Here is a 13,424-nt window from a genome sequence, read left to right as displayed (position 1 = left end):
ATTTTAAGGTTTTACTCTTAACCTATAAATCAATACATGGACTTGCTCCTACTTACCTTGCTGAAATGATCCAGCCATACATACCTACACGTAACCTACGATCGCAAGATGCAGGCCTTTTAATTGTACCTAGAATTTCTAAACAAACAGTTGGCGGCAGGGCCTTTTCTCATAGAGCTCCACTCCTGTGGAATTATCTGCCAATTAAGGTTAGAAATGCAAACTCAGTGCAAACTTTCAAGTGTCTACTAAAAAACTAATCTCTACAGCACGGTTTATAATTAGGTGTAGCCTGGCCCGGGGGCGTGAAGGTGACCAGTAGGCTTGATACTGTCCACCCTTGCTGTCTTGCCAGGTGGGCTCTTGTCGCCACTGGGATGCCCTCCGTCCAATGCTTTTCGGGGGAAGAGTCACTGGCTTGTTGTTGACTCTCTGTTGCGCACTTGTGCAATTGGGCTGTACGCCGCTAGCAATACTCGGCCCTCATTCAGGGGGGTTGCGGTTGATGGGTGTCCCTTTGGTTGATGCCTGGCAATGTGGTTGGATTGATTTCCTGCCTGGGCCTCCCCCGGGTAGGGCCACAGTGTCACCGGACCCCCCCGTCTCAGTTCCAAGGTGTTACGCTGCTATATTATTGTGCTGGGGGATATGAGGGATGTACTACTAACTTTTCTCAGTTTCCTCCAGTTTTAAATTTTAGAAGGAGATGAGGTCCTGGTCCACACCTGCGGATTACCTGGTTTGGGGGGCCCGTTGCTGTCCCTGTCCTTGTCCACCTGGTCATACTTCTGACCTAGTCTAAAATCAAATAGACTCTGGATTTAGCCCAGAGAAATGTATTTATTATTCCAATTGGACTCTTAATATCTCACCCGGCACAGCCAGAAGAGGACTGGTCACCCCTCTGAGCCTGGATCCTCTCTAGGTTTCTTCCTAAAATTCGACCTTCTTAGGGAGTTTTTCCTAGCCACTGAAATTCAACACTACTGTTGTTTGCTCCTTGGGGTTTAAGGCCGGGTGTCTCTGTAAAGCACTTTGTGACAACTGCTGTTGTAAAAAGGGCTTTATAAATACATTTGATTGATTGATTGATTGATCTTATTCTCTGATGGAAGTCTACAGAGAATTCCTTGCACTTCATTTCTTGGTTTTTGCTCTGACATGCACTGGGATGGGATCTTGTATAGACAGCTGTATGTCTTCCTAAATTATGTCAAATCAAATGAATTTGCCTCAGGTGGACTCCAATCAAGTTCTACAGACATAGCAAGCATGATCAAAGGATACAGGATGCATCTGGGCTCAAGTTGGAGTATCATGGCAGAGGGTCTAAATACATGTATACATGAAATATTTCATTTGTAGATATTTCAGTTCTATCAAATTTCTAAAAATGTAATAAAACAACAATGTGGAGGCGTCTGAATACTTTCTGAAGGCTCTATACACTCACCTAAAGGATTATTAGGAACACCATACTAATACTGTGTTTGACCCCCTTTTGCCTTCAGAACTGCCTTCATTCTACGTGGCATTGATTCAACAAGGTGCTGAAAGCATTCTTTAGAAATGTTGGCCCATATTGATAGGATAGCATCTTGCAGTTGATGGAGATTTGTGGGAGGCACATCCAGGGCACGAAGCTCCCGTTCCACCACATCCCAAAGATGCTCTATTGGGTTGAGATCTGGTGACTGTGGGGGCCATTTCAGTACAGTGAACTCATTATTATGTTCAAGAAACCAATTTGAAATGATTCGAGCTTTGTGACATGGTGCATTATCCTGCTGGAAGTAGCCATCAGAGGATGGGTACATGGTGGTCATAAAGGGATGGACATGGTCAGAAACAATGCTCAGGTAGGCCATGGCATTTAAACGATGCCCAATTGGCACTAAGGGGCCTAAAGTGTGCCAAGAAAACATCCCCCACACCATTACACCACCACCACCAGCCTGCACAGTGGTAACAAGGCATGATGGATCCATGTTCTCATTCTGTTTACTGCCAAATTCTGTACTCTACCATCTGAATGTCTCAACAGAAATCGAGACTCATCAGACCAGGCAACATTCTTCCAGTCTTCAACTGTCCAATTTTGGTGAGCTTGTGCAAATTGTAGCCTCTTTTTCCTATTTGTAGTGGAGATGAGTGGTACCCGGTGGGGTCTTGTGCTGTTTTAGCCCATGCGCCTCAAGGTTGTGCGTGTTGTGGCTTCACAAATGCTTTGCTGCATACCTCGGTTGTAACGAGTGGTAATTTCAGTCAAAGTTGCTCTTCTATCAGCTTCAATCAGTCGGCCCATTCTCCTCTGACCTCTAGCATCAACAAGGCATTTTGGCCCACAGGACTGCCGCATACTGGATGTTTTTCCCTTTTCACACCATTCTTTGTAAACCCTAGAAATGGTTGTGCGTGAAACTGAGCAGATTGTGAAATACTCAGACCGGCCCGTCTGGCACCAACAACCATTACATGCTCAAAATTGCTTAAATCACCTTTCTTTCCCATTCTGACATTCAGTTTGGAGTTCAGGAGATTGTCTTGACCAGGACCACACCCCTAAATGCATTGAAGCAACTGCCATGTGATTGGTTGATTAGATAATTGCATTAATGAGAAATTGAACAGGTGTTCCTAATAATCCTTTAGGTGAGTGTATATCCATGTGTTGTAGTTATTCTGTGTCACTACTTTGAGGAGATGATATAAAGTGAGGACCCATTCAGGAGAAACATAAGGTACATTATTAATCTCATATTAAGACATAAAATATTACACTACCTTTAGTTACAACTGCCTTTTGATTTATTTTAGTACCATGTAATGGAATGCATTTGCCAATAATTTATATGTACCATCCAGTATAACCTGATGTTGATGACAACCTCGGGAACGGAGAAACCAGAGAAGCACCCGTGAGTGTCAGAACCGAGCTTATTTAGCATCAAGCCCAGAAATATGAACGCTGCAAACACAACATGAGCAACCACATTTAAAATGAAAAAAATATGAAATAAGAACCAGCCTTCCTTAAAAATCTTTTATATGAAATGAGCGCCAGAACCCCTTATAATAAATCCTTTCAAATCTTACCACATAAAGATTTACCCCATTTACAGACATATAAACAGAAACTAATCAGTACTTTTACTGATTGCGGGTTGCTAGAACACAAAAAGATAACGAGTAAAAAAATAAATAAATGACTAGCTGGGCTTGACAACATCTGAGTCTGAGTCTTTCCCTATGGAGAGTACACAGAAGAAATGATAATGACAGTGGTGATTAAATCATGAAAGTGTGAGTTGTAGCTGCAGTATCAGCTATTGTTGAATCCATTTCAGCACCACTAGATTATTTCTAAAGGGCAAAGCAGAGAGATTTTCCTTCAGCACTATGGACAACTCCTCTTCATCTATTCACTCTGCCTGTATAGACCAGAACGGAGTAGCCAAACCGTTAGGTACAGTATGTGTAAGGGAACATCCCTGTTAGAGACATACAATGGTCATTAACAAAAACTCTTATTTTGAGTCCCCTAGATGAGTGAATAAGGTTAAGTGCATTGGTCAAGGGCACAAGGACAGATTTGTATTTCATAATTTTTCTTGGATTTGAACCAGCAATCATTCATACCAACTCTTCAACTGGGCTACTGGCAGCCCTCAAATTAAGTGATTTTAAACTTGACAATCTGTTTCACGCAGATATGCCAACCTCGACAGTGATGCTCCAGACATCCTGTTATATTGATGGACACGTATGTATCAAAAGCATTTGTCTTCCATTTTAATTGTTGAAACCATTCTGTTATTAAGACTAATATAGCAGTGATTCCTCCACCATGTTGTACGCACGTTCCAGGGCCACAGGCCACAGGGCCTCTAATGGAACCTCTAACGGGGCAACTCACTGGAACCAAACCAAGGTGTGAGGAGGTCAACATTTACCTAAGCTTTTATATGTCCGGCAAGCTCAGCTAACCGTGTCATGTGGTCCTTCTGGACTCACTGGGATGTCAAAGCCAAGCTAGACAGAAGAAATGGATATCCAACTGAACATAGGGAGAACATATAGCTATGACATTTGTGTCAGGAAGTGAAACGCTTTGTTTGCTTGTTGATGTTTTTATACAGGGACGTCCAAGCTTTAAAAGACAACCTTAACAATGTAGTCAATATAGCCTGGTGCGTTCTAAAGGGTTACCTTTACTCTATTACTTAATGCCCTTTAAAGGATACACAAACATCAGTAGGCCTTGACAAGGAGCAGGCTGAACTCGGCCTTGCAGTGTTGTCTTTGATTTCGAAGTTGAACGTGTCCTTCTGGTGATCCACTCTGACCTTTCACTGCTCTAAGCTGTGCTTCTCATGCTGTCTCTGTGCTCTTGAAAACTACAAGTGTCACCACTCAGCCGTACCCACCTCCCCCAAGGAATAACTCAGGATCGCTGTAAGTAAAAAGCCATATTAAAATATGTCCTTGTTTCATGTTAAACATTTTACCATTTATTTTTTTCCCCCGACACTCGTCCGTATCCAAGGTGACCAGATAGGTGATGTTAGCTTGTCTAACTTGTCTTATCCACACTAGCACTAGTGAGTGCCCCACGGCGTCGACGCTTAAAAGAGAACAAATGCTTGTCATCCCACTCACCGCAGTCATTTGGAAAACTAATTAAAGTTTCCCGTACACAGCCCCCTGAAGCTTACACTGTGCTGCAGAGAAAGGAGGGAGGGAGAGAGGGAGGGAGGGAGACGGGGAGGGAGATATAGTGATGGGTGAAGAGGGTGGAGAGAGACTGCTCCCCAAAGGGCTTAAGGCTTGTTTGTTAAGAGTGTGGCATTTGGTTAACTCAAACAAAAGTCAGCTCTTTAATCTACTGTAGGTTGATGAAACGCTTGTTTGTGTGGCTTTTGCTTCTTAGACAGCTGAACGCACACCAGTTCTAGTTTACATTGATTAGCTAGAGCTTTACACACACATTTTGTCAGTACATCTCAGCATAAGGCCATGACATCTGTAGGTCTGTGCAACTGAATCACTTTAGATAAAAGATAGGGTTGTTCCTGTTAAACCGTCTAATGTCATAAAATGTACATCACTCTGGTGTTAGAGTGGACTGAGCCAAAATCACACAGACAGGTGGCAATGGATTTACCTTTCACTTCCCTGTATTTCATTTCCCTAGCATTTTACTAGCTAATTCAGGCTTTATGCATAATGCGTAGGGACATTCTAACTAGCTAATTCATGGTTTATGCATAACGAGTAGTGACTCCTCTCATAGATATTAATGCGATATGGAGTTTTAATTCTGTAATCCTCTTTCACAGTGTCATGATGTAATATTTATGAATTATCGCAATTAGTTTTGCATTTAACATCATTGTACAACTAAAGTATATTCCAGAAAAGCTTTTTCCCCAAAGACATGCATTCATAACATACTGATCAGGAAACTTCATATTCAGCCTCACAGCTGCAGCTGCCTGGGAGAAAGGATTTTTCCCCATTCAAGATTGTTTGGGGTGCATAATTACGACACTCATTAAATTCTCCTATGGTGAAACGGCGTCAAATAGAAGGAAATATCCTTGGCAGTAATCCAACTCATTAGAATCCCTGATTATGGGTTATGGGATTGGCTTTTTTATTAGCAGTCACTATTTACTGTAGAGCAGAATGAAAATATTACAGGAATAACTTATAATTATGTGTAAGTCTGATGGTAATTCTTTTCACAAGAGATTTTGTTTGGCCTGAGTAGAGGGGAAACAGAGAGCGGTGTCACACTGGTAACAATCTCCTAAATCAACTGGAACTGCTTCATTTTTCTCACTTAACTTTTTTCTCTGTTGATATTATTTTCTTCTAACCACTGAAGGAAAGGCATACTTTAATGTGAGATGTTGGGATGTTAGGTTTTCTTTGCCCTTAAATTAACATTTTTAACTGAGCTAAAATATGAAATAGTTTAATGATAGTATTACCATGGATTATTAGGGGTTTTAGAAACTATTTTCGTATCCCCAGACAATTCTTGAAAATTACATTTTAAGAATTTGACCTTTACTGCTATTGTGAAAGAAAGGATAATTGAACTTGTGGTGCATTTCCTATATCTTTAAGATATAATTGAACCAAAACTAAACAAGAAATTGCATAAATGGGCTTCCATTGTCATTTTTCCTTACAGTAGCTTAACTTTTATACTTTCCTTTGACAAAGCTTGTGTGCATTATACAGCAGAACCACAAAGATCCCAATTCCAGAGTCTAAATAATGTATTTATTTGTTTGTAACCCCAACTGTCAGCAATCAGATACCAGCAAATCTGAACCAAGTCGAATGTTGTTCCACGATGACCAATGTGTTTCCAAAAGTCTTTCCTTTCAGGAAAGGTAACTTACTCGGTAGGGGTACTAAACATCTTTTTGTGACTTTGCATTCAATGAAATGCAATTAATGAATGTCTTGTATAGGAGGATTTACGAATAAGCAGAAAAAAAGTTCTACCAAAACACATAAATAAAAGAATGCGATTACATCATACTTTCATGGTGAGACCAATTTGTATGTGTTTAAGACCAATAGAAGGTAATTTACTATTCAGCCTGAAAGATTTCCAGCAGAGATGCCCTTCAACATCATTTTAAACTTTTGAATGCCAGGCTCAGAAACAAAACTCCTTCTAAGGATGAAAAAAGATAACTAAGCTTTTCTGAGGGATGCATTATAGATTTCACATGCTTAATGTTTAAACAAGAAAAATGGAAGGTCGCTCTCTTTAGAAGTACTATTTAATCTCAACAGAGAGCTATGTCTCGGGCACTGGGTTATATAGCAGGTGTCTGTAGGCCTGTATTATTATACTGAATAAATCACAGCTTGATTATCCACCGAAGGCCTGGATGTTCTTTCTGCTGCTCCTGTTGGATGAAATTTACCTGAGGTGAATTTTATTTAACGTGATAATTAAGAGTGTCTGTCCATGTGTGATATAGTTTCTCATTACACCCTCAAATGCCATGTAACAGTTCACCAGAGGATTACTATCATGGTGGGGACTAAAAATCACTGCAAGGATAGTCAAACAAAGAACATTTTGCCTTGTGGAGACATTTCCACAGCCCCCTTGAAGTAACAGGCTAGGAGTTTAGGGTTATGGTTTTGGGGGTTAGAGATAGGGTTGCATAAAAGTTAGGCTCAGGGATAGGGAAAGTAGGATTTTGAATTGGAATAATGTACAGTATGTAGAGTGTGTGTGTGGGCATGTGAGCGCGGCTTTAGTGACATCTGTAAAGGAAAAAGAGATGGATACAGCACTAAATCAATATTGAAGTCACAGTCCTACACATTTACAGTGTGCACAGGGGATCTAAACACGAATATGCACTTAAAGCTGTTCAAGTAGAAGCATTAGAAAGAGACTGAGTCAGTCCGACATCGTACGCATCTCAGCATTTTGATGAGTCTTAAATCCTAATCAAAATGTTCCTGTGAGACAAGCACTCTGCTACAAACCCAGCTTTCCTCTGATTGTTTCTGTCATCACTCAATCTTCCATTGGATCAATACACAGAATGACAGTGTTGCTATTTCTCCTCCCTGTCCTCTCTTTTTACTGTGGGCCATAGAAGGTTTACTATATACTCGTCTACATGTTACTAGTAAACAGCCCTATGTGCATTTTGCAGTTTTCAGATTTACAGCAGTGCCCACATGGGTTAGAGGTCGATATCCTGTGTTCTGACAGAGATGTTATGGATGGTCAATCACATGGCCCACAGAGGCACTTTTCAGCACAACTGCTAGTAATGCACACACCTCATTCACCAATGAGCTTAGTTAGCACTTCATCTAAACATGTGTGTGTGTGTGTATGTGTGTGTGAGAAGTATGTTTTGTAAAAAGGGCTTTAAATCACTGCATGTGTGTGGATATCTGGAGTGAAAATGCATGTACAGTTATAATAACTAATATGTGACTTTATATGTATTTATAATCCTCCCATACACTGTGCCAATGTCTACTATTCATTAAACTGGGTATAAAAGACAATAAATATATACAGTATCTCACAAAAATAAGTACACCCCTCACATTTTTGCAAATATTTGATTATAACACTGAAGAAATGAGTAGTGAGTGTACAGCATGTATAACAGTGTACATTTTCTGTCCCCTCAAAACAACATAACACTCAGCCATTAATGTCTAAACCACTGGCAACAAAAGTGAGTACACCCCTAAGTGAAAAGGTCCAAATTGGGCCCAAAGTGTCAATATTTTGTGTGGCCACCATCATTTTCCAGCACTGCCTTAACCCTCTTGGGCATGGAGTTCACCAGAGCTTCACAGGTTGCCACTGGAGTCTTCTTCCACTCCATGACGACATCACAGAGCTGGTGGATGTTAGAGACCTTGCGCTCCCCCACCTTCCATTTGAGAATGCCCCACAGATGCTCAGTAGGGTTTAGGTCTGGAGACATGCTTGGCCTGTCCATCACCTTTACCTTCAGCTACTTTAGCAAGGCAGTGGTCATCTTGGAGGTGTGTTTGGGGTCATGTTGGAATACTGCCCTGCGGCCCAGTCTCTGAAGGGAGGCAATTATGCTCTGCTTCAGTATGTCACAATACATGTTGGCATTCATGGTTCCCTCAATGAACTGTAGCTGCCCAGTGCCGGCAGCACTCATGCAGCCCCAGACCATGACATTCCTACCACCATGCTTGACTGTAGGCAAGACACACTAGTCTTTGTACTCCTCACTTGTTTGCCGACACACACGCTTGACACAATCTGAACCAAATAAGTTTATCTTGGTCTCATCAGACCACAGGTCATGGTTCCAGTAATCCATGTCCTTAGTCTGCTTGTCTTCAGCAAACTGTTTGCGGGCTTTCTTGTGCATCATCTTTAGAAGAGGCTTCCTTCTGGGACGACAGCCATGCAGACCAATTTGATGCAGTGTGCGGTGTATGGTCTGAGCACTGACAGGCTGACCCCCCCCACCCCTTCAACCTCTGCAGCAATGCTGGCAGCACCTCTGGATATGACACTGAGCATGTGCACTCAACTTCTTTGGTTGACCATGGCGAGGCCTGATCTGAGTGGAACCTGTCCTGTTAAACCGTTGTATGGTCTTGACCACCGTGCTGCAACTCAGTTTCATGGTCTTAGGTCAATCTTGTGTCAATCTTCTTATAGCCTAGGCCATCTTTATGTAGAGCAACAATTCTTTTTTTCAGATCCTCAGAGAGTTCTTTGCCATCAGGTGGCATGTTGAACTTCCAGTGACCAGTATGAGGGAGTGTGAGAGCGATAACACCAAATTTAACACACCTCCCCATTCACACCTGAGACCTTGTAACACTTACGAGTTACATGACAGCGGGGAGGGAAAATGGCTAACTGGGCCAAATTTGGACATTTTCACTTGGGGGTGTACTCACTTTTGTTGCCAGCGGTTTAGACATTAATGGCTGTGTGTTGAGCTATTTTGAGGGGACAGCAAATTTTCACTGTTATACAAGCTGTGCACTCACTACTTTATATTGTAGCAAAGTGTCATTTCTTCAGTGTTGTCACATGAAAAGATATACTCAAATATTTACAAAATTTGAGGGGTGTACTCACTTTTGTGAGACACTGTACATAGTGTATATATACATATATTAAGATCAAGGATATCATTTGCAAACACACACACTTGTAGTAGGATATGTAGCATAGATATTGTTATGAGGTGTGTGCAGTGTGGGAGTGTGACAGGATGGGCACATGAGGGAGACTTGGCTAGAAGTCAATATGGCTGTGAGGCTTCTCTCCCTGCCATGCTTTATGCTTAAGCAGCCAGAAAATTGGGAAAGTAGCTTTATCTAATTAGAAAATACATTCCTTTTAGCAAGCAGTCCCTCAGGCAGAATCATCATTATTTAAGCTGCCTAGCCTTGGGATGGAAAGAGGCAGCAGCATTCAGATACATATGTAATGTCCACCGTTGCACTGATGATGCTTACAATGGGATGTACATACACATACAATTAGGGGGCTTGTATTAAGTCTTTCCACTATAACACAGTATACATTTTTATTCAACCACACTACACCAGAACACAGCATAAATCCAATAAACCACATTACACCAGAACACAGCATAAATCTAATAAACCACACTCCACCCGAAACACAGCATAAATCCAATAAATCACACTAAACCAGAACACAGCATCAATCTAATCATCCACACTACACCAGAACACAACATAAAGACATTAAACTACACAACACCAGAACACAGCATAAAGACATTAACACACGCTACATCAATATATGATGCAGACAGGAGCTTTACACTAACCCTAAACACAAAAGGCATCCGTTCAACACTAAATCTGTACACACTAAATACCTTTCTCATGAGCTTTAGGCCTTAAAACAAATGCACTTTATCACTTCTGGAGTGAGACAATGCCAAATTCTTACCAACGAATATGGACTGATGTGTAGTGTGTGCATTTCAGGGGCATGCCACTTTGCAGTCTGTGTGTGGAAAAGTGCTTGTGTATTGTGCTGTTCAGGACATGTTGTGTTAGTTCAGCTCCTGCGAGCCTCCTTTACACTCAGCAATACTAATGAGGCCTCTGGGAACAGACAGAGATGTTTGTGTGTTGACGGTGAAAGATCCTTTAAACTTAGAGATGTGACCGTTGTGTGTGTGTGTGTGCGTGTGTTGGCATCAAGGTGTTTGTTGGTGGATATATCCTTTGTTGTCAGTGCTTACTTTAAGAGGGATTGGATCAGGCTGAGGAGAATCATTACGCTGCTATTTGCAGTCTCCCTTTTCTTCCTGGGATAGCCATCTCTGTGTGAGCGTGTTTGTGTGTAATCCATGGACATTAAATGTCTGTTTTAAGGTGGTCCCTAAATAGAGCACACAAGGACAATGTGGGATAAACATTGGATAGGCAAATAAAAGTTGGTAAACCAGCAAGCTGAAATCTCCCTCTTCTGACCAAATGTCTTCCTAATGATCCTTTCATCACCTCCCACTGCTGCGCCTTGCAGGCTTGTGGGTTCTCGACCTGGAATGATGTTCCCCTTTTGTGCTAAGGATACATTTGGGTTCTTCTACAAGAACTTTGGAAGGAAACTTCAAGTATGCATAAGTACAAACACCAACATTCACGGCAAATGTAACAATCAGCACAAAACATGAAACATTTTGTTATCAGTGAAAAGGATTATGCTATAGTGCATTTCGTTGTTACTGCATTTCGTTGTACTGTACTTGCAATGTCCAATGAGAATAAAGTTGAATCTAATCCATTCTTAGAGGTTGCATGTATAGAAAGGGACAACTATAATACCGTGATTCCAGATTCCTTTCATAGCCTATTAAATTGGGAGGGGCTGAATCTCCAACCCTTTCTAGATTCTTATTCCACTGGACTAAAAGATCCAAAGCTTCTCCATATATGCATATCACATTATGAGCATGTTGTTAGAACAATTTCCCATAAATTATAAAGACCATCTCATAATTAATTACTTAACTTTTTTTTAACCTAAATAAATGTATTGAGGCCACACTAAGGGTTGAAATAAGATAAGACATTTAAAACTCTATACTTATCTTCAATTCATATCAACTTCTAGTAAACAGTCAGTCTCATTTCTAAAGCAAATTGAATAATTTTATCTGCAAGAACCCGTCTGTTTTGCAGTAAGGACTAAGAACACACACAGAGAATTCGATTAAAAGTTTTTTTTTCAGTGGCTAAGCAAAAAAGGATGAGGTAGTTAAAATGCATAATAGGATGGGGTAGACTAAAGGAATCTTGCCAGTGGTACTTTGAAGAGGCCTAAGGGTTACCAGGCTAAACAGCAGAGGGCAGGCAGGCAACACAATTACTTTGACCTTGAACAACCACGCATTTATTTTTTCTCCAGTTCCATTGGCTCTCAGAATTATACCCCCAACTTGGATTTCTCTACATTTTATTGTGTTAAACGTGGAATCAAAATGTATTTAATCGACATCAAACAACCCAAAAGAAAATCCATAAGGTAAAAAATTTATATTCAAAAGAATTACAAAAATTCTAAATATTTTTTCCACACGATTTAATGTGAAGTATGCCTGTCTCTGGGAGGAACTACTGTTGGTTTGTAAGATTATTATCAAAAAAGGTTTTTTAGAAAAAATTGTATCTGAGCAAGGACTAGTCAGGGAAGCTGTCAAGAGGCCTATGAAAATTCTGACAGACTTACAAGACTCCACGGCTGAGCTGGGAGACAGTGTGCAAACTGTAACAATTGTCCAGGTGCTTCACAAAAGTGGCCTTTTTTGGAGAGTGGCCATAAGAAAGTCACTATTGAAACAAACTCATTATTTCTCAGCTAGAGTTTGCCAGAAGTCATGTGGGAGAGTAAGAGACCAAGCGGATGAAGATTCTTTAGAGTGCTACAATCTTTTAAGTGCTAAATTTGGCGCAAACCTTACATCGCACATCATCAAGAGAACACCATCCTTACTCTGAAGTACGGTAGTAGCAGCATCACGCTATAGGGATGCTTCTCTGCGTCTGGGCCTGAACAGCTTGTGAAGAGAGGGGAAAAAATTGAATCAGCAAAGTATACAGAAAATCTGGAAGAAAACCTGTTGAAATCTCTAAGAGACATGGGAATAGGGAGAAGTTTAATCTTCCAGCCAGACAATGACCACAAGCTTACAGCCAAAGCCACAATGTGTGGCTTAAAAAAAAAACAGTTCAATTTCCTGGACTGGCCCAGTCAATTCCCGGACCTCAATCCAATTGAGACTATGTGGAAAGAGTTGTACATTTCTGTTCACCAAAGGTCCCCATTCAACTGAACGGAGATTAAGCAATTTTGCAAAGAAGAATGTGAAAAAACTGCTGTGTCCAGATGTTCAAATCTGGCAGACTTATCCAAATAGACTCATGCCTGTAATTGCTGCCAAATGTACCTCTATCAAATGTTGAAAAAAGGAGGTGAATACTTTTGACCAAGCCACGGCATACAGTGATTACAAAGAATCTATATAACAATGTTAGATCAGCTGATTTATTGTTATCAGCAATGGTGTTAGGGTTCTACAGCTCAGAGATGAGCTTTGATAAATAGAACACTGCAATTCAGATTTTTCTTGCCACTTGGAGATGATTACATATGATACCAGTCAGTGGGATTACCATCATTGAATACAACAAGACCAATTTTTTGCCTCTCTAATATGAATGGGACATAGAGCGACTGATGCCCCAAGTGTGGTATGTGATGACCCCACGGTAACTTCATCTTAAAACAAGTGTACAAATGGCAAGGAAAAATAAGGGCAGAAACTTGAGGTAGTTTTTAGTAAAACATTTCAAGATCAAATGAATAGCTG

The sequence above is a fragment of the Esox lucius genome, chromosome 12 (genome assembly GCF_011004845.1).
Source record: "Esox lucius isolate fEsoLuc1 chromosome 12, fEsoLuc1.pri, whole genome shotgun sequence".
NCBI lineage: Eukaryota > Metazoa > Chordata > Actinopteri > Esociformes > Esocidae > Esox > Esox lucius.
The sequence above is the reverse complement of the archived record's forward strand: the minus strand, read 5'-3'. Positions refer to the sequence as shown.